Source organism: Pan troglodytes, chromosome 9 (assembly GCF_028858775.2).
Source record: "Pan troglodytes isolate AG18354 chromosome 9, NHGRI_mPanTro3-v2.0_pri, whole genome shotgun sequence".
NCBI classification, from domain to species: Eukaryota; Metazoa; Chordata; class Mammalia; order Primates; family Hominidae; genus Pan; species Pan troglodytes.
In genome coordinates this window covers 22,990,813-23,005,018 of record NC_072407.2, presented here as the reverse complement: position 1 = coordinate 23,005,018, position 14,206 = coordinate 22,990,813, and the positions used below count along the sequence as shown (strand labels likewise).

Genomic DNA, 14,206 nt, shown 5'->3' with positions numbered 1-14,206 from the left:
CCAGTGCTTGCAGCCCGTGCTCCCGGCAAGGAGCTTTGATGTCATGTCGTCAGTTCAGACTGAGGGTTATTGGGAGAGTCCACTCTGGAAGTCTCTGATATCAATTGTACAGTTTTGGCCTAAGATGTTGTCTACATGAGGAATTTCGTAGAGAATATTCACCTGACAATTGAATCAAATAATGTTGGTCCTCACCTGGGAATTGCTTGGTTTGATGTTAGAAACATTCTTTTTCTTTTGGCAGAAGAAAACTTCAACTTCATGAAGCTTAGATTCAGTCCATGAAGCCCATTCTGAACTTACTTGGCCTCACAGATTGCTCTACGATAAAACTTATAACAGCATAGTTGAAATACTTTTCCTCACATCTTTCTCTTCAACTGCATTCTGAAGTCTTTAAGACGCAAAGAACATGTCCTTGAATTTCTATTGCAACAGACTAGGTGTGGAATTTAGAAGATGCTTGGTAAATATTTTTCTCAGGTAGCTCCCACCTGAAAATCACAGGGTTGTCCAGCATCTTGCAAAGGCTGGCTCAGTCACCAGGTCTCACTGGATCTCCTATAGGCACCTTCCACTTAACAGAGTGTCCTCTGCAGTTGGTCTTTCTGAGAACAGCTGTTCCCTTTTATTGCAGGTCTGCTCACTGCCTCTGGGAAGAAGAATAGAGGGGATGCAGGAGTCTGCTCATGAGCTGCCTTCTTTCCAAGGTCAATGATATCATTTCCTCTCAGTTCTATGTCAAGGAAGAGCATGCAGGACATCCAGGAGTGTTCTCCAGAAAATGAGAAATGATAAGAAAATCTCTCATGGCACTTTTTGGGAGCTGCCATTCATGACTATATTTTAGGCATGAATTCAACTAACATTCAAACATAATTCACCAAGCACTGTGCTAATTCTACATAAAAGCAAACACCTTTCAAATAAGTCTCTCACTAATACATTCTGTATCTATAACCAATCCTTTCCACTTCATGAAGAAAATATACTGATGGATGCTGAGCAAATGCTGAGCCTTCGTGGCCATTCACTGATGCTCTAGTACACCTGGGCTCAAGGGCACTGGGCCATCACACTCACAAGAACCAACTGGATCTGTTTCTTGTCCTGCTTTTGCCAATTAGGCTTGTCAATATAATTACCTAATTTTTCAAAATACAGCACAAGTCAATGAAATACGAGTATGAAAGAATTGCGGTTTCCATAAAAACTAATGTGAATGTGTAAATGGACAATAAAAGCAGGTTCCAAAATTATTGTTAGTTTACTAGGTGTGAGTCTGCCAACTCTACAAGATTAAACAAAAATGAACAATATTGAACAATATCCTCAGACAGAATGCTATGCATCTGATGCTAAGATCTACACTTAAACTAATCCAAACTGCAAATTATAGACAATGATTGATAGATATGCTTTCAGACAGAGTAGAATTCTATATGCTGAACCCTACACAAAGGATTGTTCTACAGCCTAGTTCTATTGTAGTGAATTAATTCTAGGTAAAATTGAAATATTCATGTTACAAATGTATCCTTTTTTATGAATACTGATTAACAGATATTTTCAATTAGTCTATCTACTTACACTCCTGAATATATCATTAAGTGGGCTTTACATAGCAATATCTCTCACTTTTTCTACTGTTTGTTGTATAAATATATACTGAGCATCTTCTATTCTCTAGCTTGCATGCTAGACACTTGGGAGTCAAAGTAAACATACCCACATTCACAGAGCTCCTAGCCTGTGAAGGAAGGACACTAGTGCAGGAAAGACTGCCTCCCAATGTGACACATGCTATCCAAGCGTTGTGTTTGTGGCTTAAGTGTGCTCAGAGGAGAGGTTGCCTAAAAATTTCGGTTATCTTGCTGCCATCCTGAAGAGGAATTCCACATCCAAGCACCCAGCTGAAGCAGGACAATATGATTCCAACAAATGAGAGAATGTGCACCAGGTGACTGCTCATGCAAGACAACAATCTCAGCAACAGTTCTATAATTGATGACATTACAAGACTAATAGGCTAAATCTTACAATAGCGCTCAGTCTGTAGTCTAACATCACACCAATGCACAATTCCTGAAAGCATTTTCTAGAGACCCTGCAGATGCTTAGGTCACAGGCATTGCAGAACTACCTACTACCACTACCTTGCATTCCTGCAGAAGAAGCCCTTGCCTCCAGGCAAACCCAATTCAGCATCTACAAATCCCAGGATATGGAGGGAAGAAGAATGTGCAAGTGCTAGAATGGGAAGAACACCTGACCTGGTTTCAGGGATTTGGGATTCTCAAGCTGACTGCATGGCCAACGTGGATCACGTGCTCATTCCAGGCAAACTAAGCAGAAGTGAGGTTATGGGATTGCCCCAGTCATTTGTGCATTTGTGCTCAGGTATCTCTTTTCAGAACATGTGGGTAAAGTGTGACTTTACCATAACCATGGACTGAAGATAACTAGTGTTGTGATCCAGGTTGCCTGAGAAATTCATGTCACTACACAGCAACCAGTAAGCATATGTTCTTCCCACCTATGTGGAAGCGACCTAGAATCCAAAGAGACTGCTCTGATGCTTGTTCTGTATGAAGGTGTGGTATCATTTGGGCACAATTAGTGTCAATGTATCAATGCTGGCTATAGATATAGACGACATTTGTTTGCTGTTATCTAGCAGTTGCAGCAGAGTATAGAAGAAGAAATCTCAATGCTCATGCCCATCATATTGATCCAAATTTTTCTGAAACCTTGCAGGATGAAAACACAAGGAAGCAGAGCAGAGACAGAGCAGATCTCATTCCTGAGTGTATATGTAGCAGTAAGTGGATCATGGAAGGCTTTGTGTAATAGGTAGAATTTTAACTGATGACTACAATTGACCCAGCATTATTATTATGATTGTACCCTATGTAAATTTTGCCAGTCACTTAAATTTTTGTGTTGGGCAAGGATTGGTAAATAGGATCTGGACTAATGCAAATGGCAGAAGAGATAATTTACAGTGGCTCTGTTAATAAAAGCACAGAGTTTTTTTAGGGAATGGTGAATAATTCACACCAGAGTTTTATTCCTTGTGTCACCCCGTGTATTTGGTCATGATGGCAAGATCCCTCTTAAATAGAATCACAAGACTGGAGTGCTCTGAATAATGAGCATCATCTTTCGTGGCCTTGAAGTGATAGAGCTTGATGTTAGTTTTGTGATATTCATAGGAGTGAACTCTATAATAATGTAAAGTCCAGAGAGGGCCAGGCAAGTCAGGCCAACAGGACATGCCACAAGGTCAATGCCATGCTCTCCTTACCCTCCTCACTGGGATATGTTCAGCCCTCCAGGGTCAGAAGGCATAGATTAAAAAATTAAAAAATTAAAATAATAATAATAATAATAAAACACGTGGGGGTTAAGGGAGAAGAGAGAAGCAATGGAATGCAGCCCCTTTTCAGGAGCAGCATTTTTACCTGCAAAAGGCCCATATTGGGAGTAGGGGAGATAGTTAATCTTTGAATTAAATTCAACATTTTATTTGTCACATAAAAATTTAAATCTAAACTCTGCATAGCCTTGATATGGATGTCCAAAAATTCCTAATCAAATTCTGTGTCACTTTGCAACTCTTTTGTAATGTAATATTTATAGTGACTTGAAATTTAATATTCCTGTTTCAACATGCTGCTACACATGTGACAGAATAATACATACCAAACTCAGACATTCTGAAGTTGAAGAAAATTGTCATTCCCATTCCAGGTGTGCAGGCACCCTTGCCTTCTTATCAAAGACATGTGTAATCATTGGTGAGAGTAAAGATGTAAGATTCAGCCTTAAACTGTATCTGTAAAATGTATGTATTTATTTTTAAGAGTTATTAGAAACAAATATGATAAAAATTTAATATGTGCTTAATTTTGTGTTGGGTGTATGAATGCTAATTATATTACCTTCTAGCCTATGTGCCTGGTTTGCAAGCTTCCTTCCAGCATACACAATTTTCTCATTCTTGGTGACTTCAATATCCGTAAAGATAGTCCATACAATGAAGAGGCATTTCAGTTGTTTTCAAGTTTTCATTCAGAATTAATTGTAGACTATGAAGAAGTTACTAAAACAGTACAGAGAGTTCCTGTATGCCCATCACCCAACCTACAGCAATACTGACATGTTAAGTAAATGTAGCACCAAAACCAGAAAATTGACATTGGTACCATCTAATTATATACACTACAAATCTTATGAGATTTCACCAGATATCTACAGTACGATGTTATCAAATTTTACCAGTGTTTGCATGCACTTATTTTTGGAGTGAGGTATTCCTTCTATGTTTCATTCCACAATATTTCATCACAGGTGTAGATTCATAAACACAATCACATTGAATATAGAAGTGTTTCTTCACCACAGAAGAATTCCTTTGGGCTCCTCCTGCTGTCACACCCAAATTATGTTTCTTCCCAAACCCCTCTAATTACTGATCTATTCTTCATCTCTATAATTTAGTCATTTCAAAAGTGTTACATAAATGGAATCATACAGTATCTAATCTCTTGACTTTTTAAAATTCAGCATAATGTCCTCAAGATCCACCCAACTTTTTGCAGGTATAAATACCTTATAGCTGATTTATTTTTAAACTACTGAGTAGTGTTCCATTGTATGGATGTACTATGCTTTGTTTCACTAATCATGAGTGAAAGGACGTTGCTGTTTCTTCTATTGTGGCATTTATAAATAAAACAACTATAAACATATATGTACAGATACTTAAGTGAACAAAGTTTTCCAGTTTATTGGATACATTTAATGGCTGAATTGCTGGATTGTATGAAAATGCAAAAGGATTTTCCAGAGTAGCTATACTATTTTGCTTTCTCACTGGCAGTGTATGAGACCTCCAATTCCTTCAAATCTCAGCCAGTGTTTGAAACTATCAGTATTTTATATTTTAGCTATATTAAGAGGGTAGAATGGTATCTCATTGTAGTTTTTATTTATTGCCCTAAACATTAGTGATGTTGAGCATCTTTTTACGTGTTTATTTGTCATGCATATATGTCTTTGCTGAAGCATATGTTCATCTTTTGCCCTGGTTGAATCCAGCTCTCCACTAACTTCATGCCTGTTCCCATAGAACTGAGTGTGGCTGGAGCTCAACACACAACCATGCCCAGCGGTTTCACTGTATATTTATGACCTTGAACCTGAAATGTTCACTTATATCTCCTGAACAGTCATGTAACATTTCCGTAATTGCCTCTCACTCTCCAAAGGAAAATCTTCATGCCATCTTCTCTCTCTTGAAACCTCCTACTTTTTATTTTTTTTAAATCTCTGTCAGGTGATGCTCTTCTGAGAATTACTCAGTCTCCCCAGAGGGAACCTACCTGCCCATCTGCCTCTGAGCACATCTCTCTGCATTTTCTCTCATGCCAGGAAACGGGCTCTGCAAATTCCTGTTTGAAACCACCCTTTCCATTTGTGCAGTTTCCCCTTTTGCCTCCCCAGAAACATTTTATAGCATTATTGCTTCTCCCTCCTGCATCTTCAATGTTTCCTTCTCTAATGGATCCTTCCACTGCAATTGAAACACCCCATCTTATTCTTGTTTAAAACACCATCCAAGCCCCCATTCCCCTCTATCCACAGCCTGATTTGGCCTCTTTCCTTTAGAAAAAAAAAATTTTCCAAAGAGTTTTCTGCACTCATGTTTTCATTTTTTCATCCTTCCTCATATCTTCTCATATCTCTATCTCCCTCTCTTAGCTAGATCATTAAATTTATGTTTTTTGCTTGAAAATTTATTTGTGACATAGTAATAAAGTCAAAGCTTTCAAAAACAATCTTTAAATGCATGTGCTGAAAACTGTCATTCCCATTTGAGGTCCTCAGGCATCCTTGCCTTGTTAACAAAGACATATCCTATTATACTTATTAATAAGTTTATATTAATTCACAAATATTTAATAATAAAACAATATATATTTTTGTCATACAATATATACATTGGCATGCATACTTTTTAAAAGAGCTAACAAATTCTGGAGGGCCTTTTATATTAGGTTTGTTGCTCTTTCTGTGCAGCTATAGAGTATTCTACTGCACAGATAGACCATAATTTATACAGTATTGATGGCCATTTTGGCTGTCACCAGTCTTTTACTGTAAATAACACTGCATTCATTAACTTAGTACATAGATCTTTTGAATATGCACAAATATATCCCTAAGATAAATTCCTAGATGAGGAATTACAGAGAGAAAAGGATGATACTTTATACCTGCTTACATATGTTGAAAATAGCCTTCACTGGAAGTTGTATCCATCTGCATCCTCAGCAGAAATGAGTGAGGAGGGTACCTGATCCCACTCAATCCCCACATGATAATCTATCAAACTTTATGGCCTTTTACATTTTGGTAAGTAAAATGTAACTCTGTAATTTTAATTGGCATGTCTTTTATTATGAGTTGCATTTCTCCTCTTTCCATATGTTTAGGAGCCATTTTTATTTTCCAGAAATTGTGAATCATGACTTAAAGTTATTTTCCTATTAGCTTTTTGGATTTTGAATTATTAATATCATTTTAGAAAATTTTTATCAATAGAGAAAATTTATACTTTGGCTATAACATACATTACCAAAAAATCTCCCAGTTTATTTATTTAATTTTATTAATTTATTAATTTATCTTTTGGGATGGAGTCTCGCTCTATCACCCAGGCTGGAGTGCAGAGAGGCGCAATCTTAGCTTACTGCAACTTTCGCCTATCAGGTTCAATCCATTCTCTTGCTCAGCCTCTCGAGTAGCTGGGATTACAGGCATGCGCCACCACACTCGGCTAATTTTTGTATTTTTAGTAGAGACTAGGTTTCACCATGTTGGCCAGGTTGGTTTCATACTCCTGTCCTCAGGTGATCTGACCACCTCGGCCTTCCAAAGTGCTGGGATTACAGGGGTGTGCCACCATGACTGGCCACAGTTTATTTATATTTTGATTATGATGGTTCGTGTCATGCTAAAAATAGCTTTTGGTTTTTTGGGGTTTTGTTGTTGTTGTTGTTGTTGTTGTTTTGTTTGTCTTGTGAAAAGGTCTGGTCTTGTGACACTTGTGCTATCAACTGCACTCCAGTGCAGTGATGTGATGTCAGCTCACTGTGACCTCTGCAGCCTGGGCTCAAGCCGTCCTCCCACCCCAATGTCCCGAGTAGCTGGGACTACAGACATGCACCACCACACCGGGCTAGTTTTTGTATTTTTTGTAGAGACAGGTTTTCACCATGTTGCCCAGGATGGTCTCAAACTTGTGAGCTCAAGCAATCCACTCACCTCGGCCTCCCAAAGTGCTGGGATTATAGAAGTGGGCCATCAGCTGGCATTCTTTTTGTCTTTTTTAATATTTTATTTAATGTCTTCTGAATTGTATCCTATAATTGAAAGTCTTTTTCCACTTTGATTTAAAAACTATTTGGCTATGGCTCCTCCAGGTAATTGTATTTTCTTTATAAAATTATAAGTAGTGTATTTGGATTTATCCTCAAATCATATATAAAGTATGTTTCCACCTTTATTTTATTTCTCATGGCAACTCAGTTGTCCTAATAGCATTCATTGAATAGTGCCTGTTTTACACACTATGTTGATATACAACCTTTATCATGATAAGCATACATTGAAGATATTGCAAGTCTTCTTCCATCACTGTAATACAGCAAATATTACAGTAAAGGGAATCACATGAATTTTTGGTGTCCCAGTACATGTAAAAGTTATGCTTATACTATATTGTAGTCTATTGAGTGCGCAATGACGTTATGTCTAAAGCAATCTACATGCATTACTTTAAAAATCCTTTTTTACTAGGAAATGGTAACCATCATCAGAAACTTTATCAAGCCAAATGCTTTGCTGCTGGAGGGTCTTGCTTGATATTGATGGCTGCTGAGGTGGCTGCTGAAGGTAAGACAGGCTGTGCCAATATCTTAAAACAAGACAACAGTGAAGTTTGCCACGTCGATTGACTCATCCTTTTATGAAAGATTTTAATGTAGCATGCAATGCTGTTTGATAGCATTTTATACACAGTAGAACTTCTTTTAAAACGGAAGTCAGTTCTCTCAAACCTTGCCACTGTTTTTATCAAGCAAGTTGAATAAGATGGAATGTGATGGGAGAGGCTTATATATATTGGATATGGGACAGAGGCCAAGAATCATCTCAGGTAGGGTTTGTGTCTCCAATATCTCTGGCCGCTGATTTGTCCATAGTCCTCATACAAGAAATAACAAGTCTGTCCAGCATTTTCATAAGCCTGGATTGACCACCAGCTTTGACTCCAGCTCCTGTAGGCATCTCCTGAATTAAGCAACACAGAAGAGTCCTCTGAAGTCACTGAATCCCAGAAAGGCCCTCCACCTTTAGCACAAGGGAAGTCTTCACCTCTGGACAAAAGAGAAAAAGATAAGGGTAAGTACCAAGAACTGTCCTCTTCCATAGTCAGTTATGGCTTTTGCTATAAGATCGTTTCTGTGTTTCCACCTAGGTGCTACAAGCAGGGGATCATGAGCTTGTTTCAGGAAAAGACAAGAGACATGATGTTTCCTTCTGGAAACTGAGTGCTGCCAACTCAGACTGTGTTGAGCTTCAACTGGGATCTCCACTTCTGATTTGTCTCCCCATATCACCTTCTTTATTCCAATCACTGAACCTGTCCTCATGGAGAGAATGCTTCCTCTGACATTCATTTAAGGAGTTAGAGGACATGCAGGCATTGCTTCGCAGAGGTGAAATGCTGTAGAAGCAGGTTTTGTTGTTTTGCTTACTTTTCTAAATTTTTCTTCCTTGCCTGCCTGGAAAGGTTCAAGGAAGAAACAGACCGTCCCAACTGAAATGATTGAGGAGTGTTTCATGAGGGAAGTATTTACAAATATGTGCAAGGTTAAGGGAAAGAGACAATGCATGGGTCAGCACTCTAAGCAGCAATACATAGCGGAGCACTAAGTCCTCCCCTAGGCTGAAAGGGACAGGGAAGGAGCAGTTACCATTGTCGCCATAGCCATAGCTGTAGCAATAGCGGTGGGAGAGCACCAGCAGGCAGTTGGAGAAGCCTTGCATGGCCAACACACAGCCACACAGCCTGATAAGATTTGGATCTGTGTCCCCACCCAAATCTCATATTGATTGTAACTCCCAATATTGGAGGGAGGGCCTGGTGGGAGGTGATTAGATTTTGGGGACAGTTTCACATGAATGGTATAAACACCATCCCCCTTTGGTATCGCTGTAGTGATAGTGAGTGAGTTCTCATGAAATCTAGTTGTTTAAAAGTGTGTAGTGCCTCCCTCTCTCTCTGTATTTCTCTTGCTCTCACCGTGTGAGATGCCTCTCTCTCCCTTGGCCTTTCACCATGATTGGAAGCTTCCTGTGGCCTCCCCAGAAGCAGAAGCTGCTATGCTTCCTGCATAGCCTATACAGCAATGAGCCAATTAAACCTAGTTTCTTCATAAACTTGCCAGTCTCAGGTATTTCTTTATAGCAATGTGAGAATGAACTAATACCCAGGCAGAGAGCCAGGAGGTGGAAATCTGAAGTTGCTCTCCTGCTGTCCTCCAGTCTCCTGCTGGTGTGGCCCAGTGTCACAATTCCACCAGAAGCTAGAATTAAAATGAATCCCACTGATGTGGGACATAAAAGCCACTCTCTTGGGATGTCAAACAGGATAGAGAAGAATGGAAAGCAAAACCTCATAGCAAATGAGACTATCACTCTCACCTTCTTCTATCCTCCTAATTACTGGGCATTCTCTGTCTAAAGGTGATTGATTTCTTTCTCATTTCAGCTCCATCAGACCACTTCAATGTTTGGCATGTCTTTCTCTACTGTCACTTCTATGCAGAAATGTTTGCATTCATCAAAAATGCATAGAAAATAAAATGTAATCTAAAAAAGAGAGAACATATTTCTTTGGTTTAGAATATAATTTTGGTGGCTGTAATAAAGAATGAAGTAGAAATATCTTTAAAAAGAAGGTATAGTTGTGCCTCTAGGTCTCTAGGTTCTGAATCTGCAGATTCAACAAATCACAGGTGGAAACTATTTTAAAAATAAGGGTATGGCAGAGGTGTGTATGTACTGAACAGGTACAAACCTGTTTTTCCTTGTCATTACTTCCAAAAAAAAGTATAGTAAAACAAGAATTTACATGGCAGTTGTATTTTGTCAGTTATTCTAAATAACTTAGAAATGATTTAATGTATCTGGGAGAAAGAGCATAGGGTGTGCACAAATATCGCATCTTTTTATGTAAGGAAATTGAGCATCTGCATATTTTGGTGTGTGCTGGGGTTCCGGAGCAAGAACTAGGGAATGCCCAGAGATGACTATCTGTGAGATCTGAGCTGGAAACTCCAAGACATCATATATCAGAATTCCAAAACTGCAACTCCCCAGTCCCCAAGGAGCTGCCCTCATCCTTGTGATCCTACATGGTTCACAGCCACATCAGCATTCCAGCGTGATGGAAAAGGATGAAGGAAAGGAGGGGCTTTGCTCTTTTGATTGATTCTATGAGCCAGGACTTTCTTACTTCACTTTTGTGCACCTTTCATTGAACAGCACCTGGTCATACAATGGCACCCAGCATCAAGGAAAACTGGAATGTGGGTCCTTGTGCTGCCTTTAGACTCGGTCGTGACCAAAGAGGAAAATCAATATTGGAGCAACCTAGCAGTCCCTTCAGCCCCTCACTGTCTCTGATTCTGTGCTCACATCAAGATTTTTTCAGGAGCTCCTCTGAAATAATGAATGATGGGGCAGAGAACAGTACAGAAGTTTCATGCAGGGCTCCAGGGACCAGGGGCGGGTACTGGACCTACTCTTCTTGTGATCACAGGAAAACACTTTACTAGTCTAGGCCACAGCTTCATCTTATGTTATATGAGGATAATACCACAGATGGTCTTTAAGGAAGACATGCTAAATGTTGGTGATACCACAGTGAAAAAGACAGGCATGACTTATTCCTTAATGGAGCTTCACGTTTCATAAGGAAGACAAACATATCAAACCATAAATATAGATGGACAAAGTGTTTAGTGCCCTGAGTGTGGATAACAGAGGTTCTCCTTTTCCTCCCATGTCCTTTTCGGGTAAATCAGGGTGGTGGCAGCTTGTCTCTCTAAGAGAGCTCATGATGGATGCATTCACTCCTGATGCTCCTCTGTATTCCCAGAGGAGGGTGTGTCTCCTTTCCACCTGAAGAGTTCCTGCCCATGTGCATTCTTGGGATTCCAGAGCAAAGGTGGCCTCTGACAAGCAAAAAGGAACTCCTGAATTCATTCCTAAATGCCTTCACTCTCCTCTATATTGTTCCCTATTTGATTTGCTTCTCATTCTCTATCTGAAATTTGTTTAGGTTAGTTTTTTTTTTTCAACCCACAATTTTGCCTGCCAACTTGGATTTAATCTTAAGAATCACTCCTCTGCTTTACCCCCTCTAACATGTATAATCAACACAGAGTGGTGCTGGGTGTAAAGGGCTGCTCCAAGACTGGATCATGAGTCAGCCCTGCTGGCCTCAAATCATATTATATAAGTCCCAGAACGAATAATTCACTCTTTTTGTGTACCAATGTATTATTGTCCATATGGGAATAACACTCATTCTTACCTGCTAGGCTCTTCAGATAATGAAAAGAGACAATATCTTAAAAACTCTCAATCAGCTGCTGTTATTCTCCCAGATTAGACCCAGTCCTCATTCTCCAGTTGAAATCTGCATGAATATCTCCCTTTATACTCCAAGCCCTACATATCTCCTATTTCCCCTCATAGACTCCTCTCATACAAATGTTTACATCAACAAAGAAACAAACCAAAGATCTCCTGAAAGAGAGAATGACACAGGTTTACATTGTGTATACCCAGCAGAACACTTAGTAGTCCCCCATACATATTCCCACACTTCAATTACCTGCTTCAGTGGCACTCAGACCTCACCCTCACTTACTCTTTCCTCTGCTCTATTGCTGAGCATTTCAGCTCAGACCCACAACCTACACAAATATTCTGTACAAAAATGCTTCTAGGTGTTCAGCAAAGCCACACTGAGTCCTCATTTCAAAGGCACATCAGTGGTCAATTTCAGGTTTGGGGCACACATCAGTAATTCCTTTTTAACACAGATAGAGCTGCCACAAATAGAATTCTGATGAATGAAATTTTCTGTACCTAATTAAACATGGGTGTTCTAATGCCTTACATTGTGCTTTAATTTTTATTTTCCATTTCACCCAAATCTACCATTATCATTAAGTTCCTCATGCATGCATTCATTCATTGAATGAATATTTATGGAGAGCACAGTGTGCTGCTCATGGAAATAGGTACTGGGAGTACAAAATGTAAAATGTGGTCCTGCCTGCAATGACTGACACACTGAGTTATTTCTCAACCACCAGGCCCAGCCATTTTCACACTTGTCCTAGTGAAGGTCATATTTTCCTCTGGTTCATAATGCATGCTTTCTTGTCCATAGTCCTAGTCACGAGTGTGTCACAACCACCTCTTTGTGTATCTGAATTCCTCCACCTGAGAGAAAATTTCAGGCCCAGAATAAAGCAATGATCAGGTCCACAGCCCTGGCCACTTGAGTGGGGGTGTTTTGACCATAATGTTATTCCCATGTCAGCATAGAACTTGTGTGGCAATAGAGAGAGGTCAGGCTTTAGAGTCAGCAAGAACTGGATTTCAAACTGGATTTCAGGACCCCCACCTTTTGATAGGTAACTTATTCTCTGCACTTCTCTGATATCTCCTCTTAAAATGACGAGAGTAAATCCCACGTGGCAGGGTGGTGCGGAGAATCAGAGATGATACAGCTGTTGATCACATCTGGTTTGTGTTCCCAGGGACACCAGACTAGGGTTTCTGAGCGTGGATCCAACCATCCCAGCCTTGGGTACAGAACTGACACCAATCAATGGACGTGAGGAGACTCCTTGCTACAAGCAGACCCTGAGCCTCACAGGGCTGATGTGCATCATGTCCCCTGTCGGGATGACAGGAAATGCAGTCGTGCTCTGGCTCCTGGGCTTCCGCATGCGCAGGAACGCCTTCTCCATCTACATCTTCAACCTGTCCATGGCCGACTTCCTCTTTCTCAGAGGCCACATTATACGTTTTCCGTTAAGCCTCATCAATATCCTCCATCCCATCTTCAAAATCCTCAGCCCTGTGATGATGTTTTCTTACCTTGGAAGCCTGAGATTTCTAAGCAACGTGAGCACCGAGCGCTGCCTGTCCGTCCTGTGGCCCATCTGGTAGCGCTGCCGCCCCCGCCCCCACACCTGTCAGCGGTCGTGTGTGTGTCATGTTCTGGGCCCTGTCTCTGCTGCAGAGCATCCTGGAGTGGAGGTTCTGTAACTTTCTGTTTAGTGGTGCTGATTCTGTTTGGTGTTAAACATCAGATTTCATCACAGTGGGGTGGCTGATTTTTTTATGCGTGGCTCTCTGTGGGTCCAGCCTGGACCTGCTGGTCAGGATCCTTTGTGGGTCCCGGAAGATGCCACTGACCAGGCTGTACATGACCATCCTGCTCATAGCACTGGTCTTCCTCCTCTGTGGCCTGCCCTTTGGCATTCAGTTTTTCCTATTTTCATGGAACCACGTGGATTTGGAAGTCTTATATTGTCACGTTCATCTAGTTTCCATTTTCCTTTCCTCTCTTAACGGCCAACCCCATCATTTACTTCTTCGTGGGCTCCTTTAGGCAGTGTCAAAATAGGCAGAACCTGAAGCTGGTTCTCCAGAGGGCTCTGCAGGACATGCCTGAGGTGGATGAAGGTGGACGACGGCTTCCTGAGGAAATCCTGGAGCTGTAGGGAAGCAGATTTGGGCAGGGAGGAAGAGCCTCTGTCCTGTCAGATGGGACTTTGAGAGCAACACTGCCCTGCCATCCTTGACAATTGCATGTGTTTTTCTTAGCGTTGCACCTCAGGAATGTCTCAGTGGTTCCTCAAGGTCTTCAAATGGATTTTTATCTATCCTGACGGTTGCAGTTGTCAACCATAGAAAGCATTAGTCTGATAATACAATGTTTAGATTCTCCTTGATATTGCCAATCTATTTTTCCTGTTATCTTACATTGAATCTTTCTTGCTGAATACTTTTTCTGCAATTACCTGGTATTGAAAGGTATTCCTGT

At 40.4% G+C, this 14,206-nt stretch overlaps 1 pseudogene; it reads left to right on the top strand.

The window, feature by feature from the left end:
- The first annotated feature begins 10,631 nt into the window (after nt 1–10,631).
- Nucleotides 10,632–13,883, top strand: LOC100609297 (mas-related G-protein coupled receptor member X3-like; annotated as a pseudogene).
- Nucleotides 13,884–14,206: the final 323 nt, after the last annotated feature.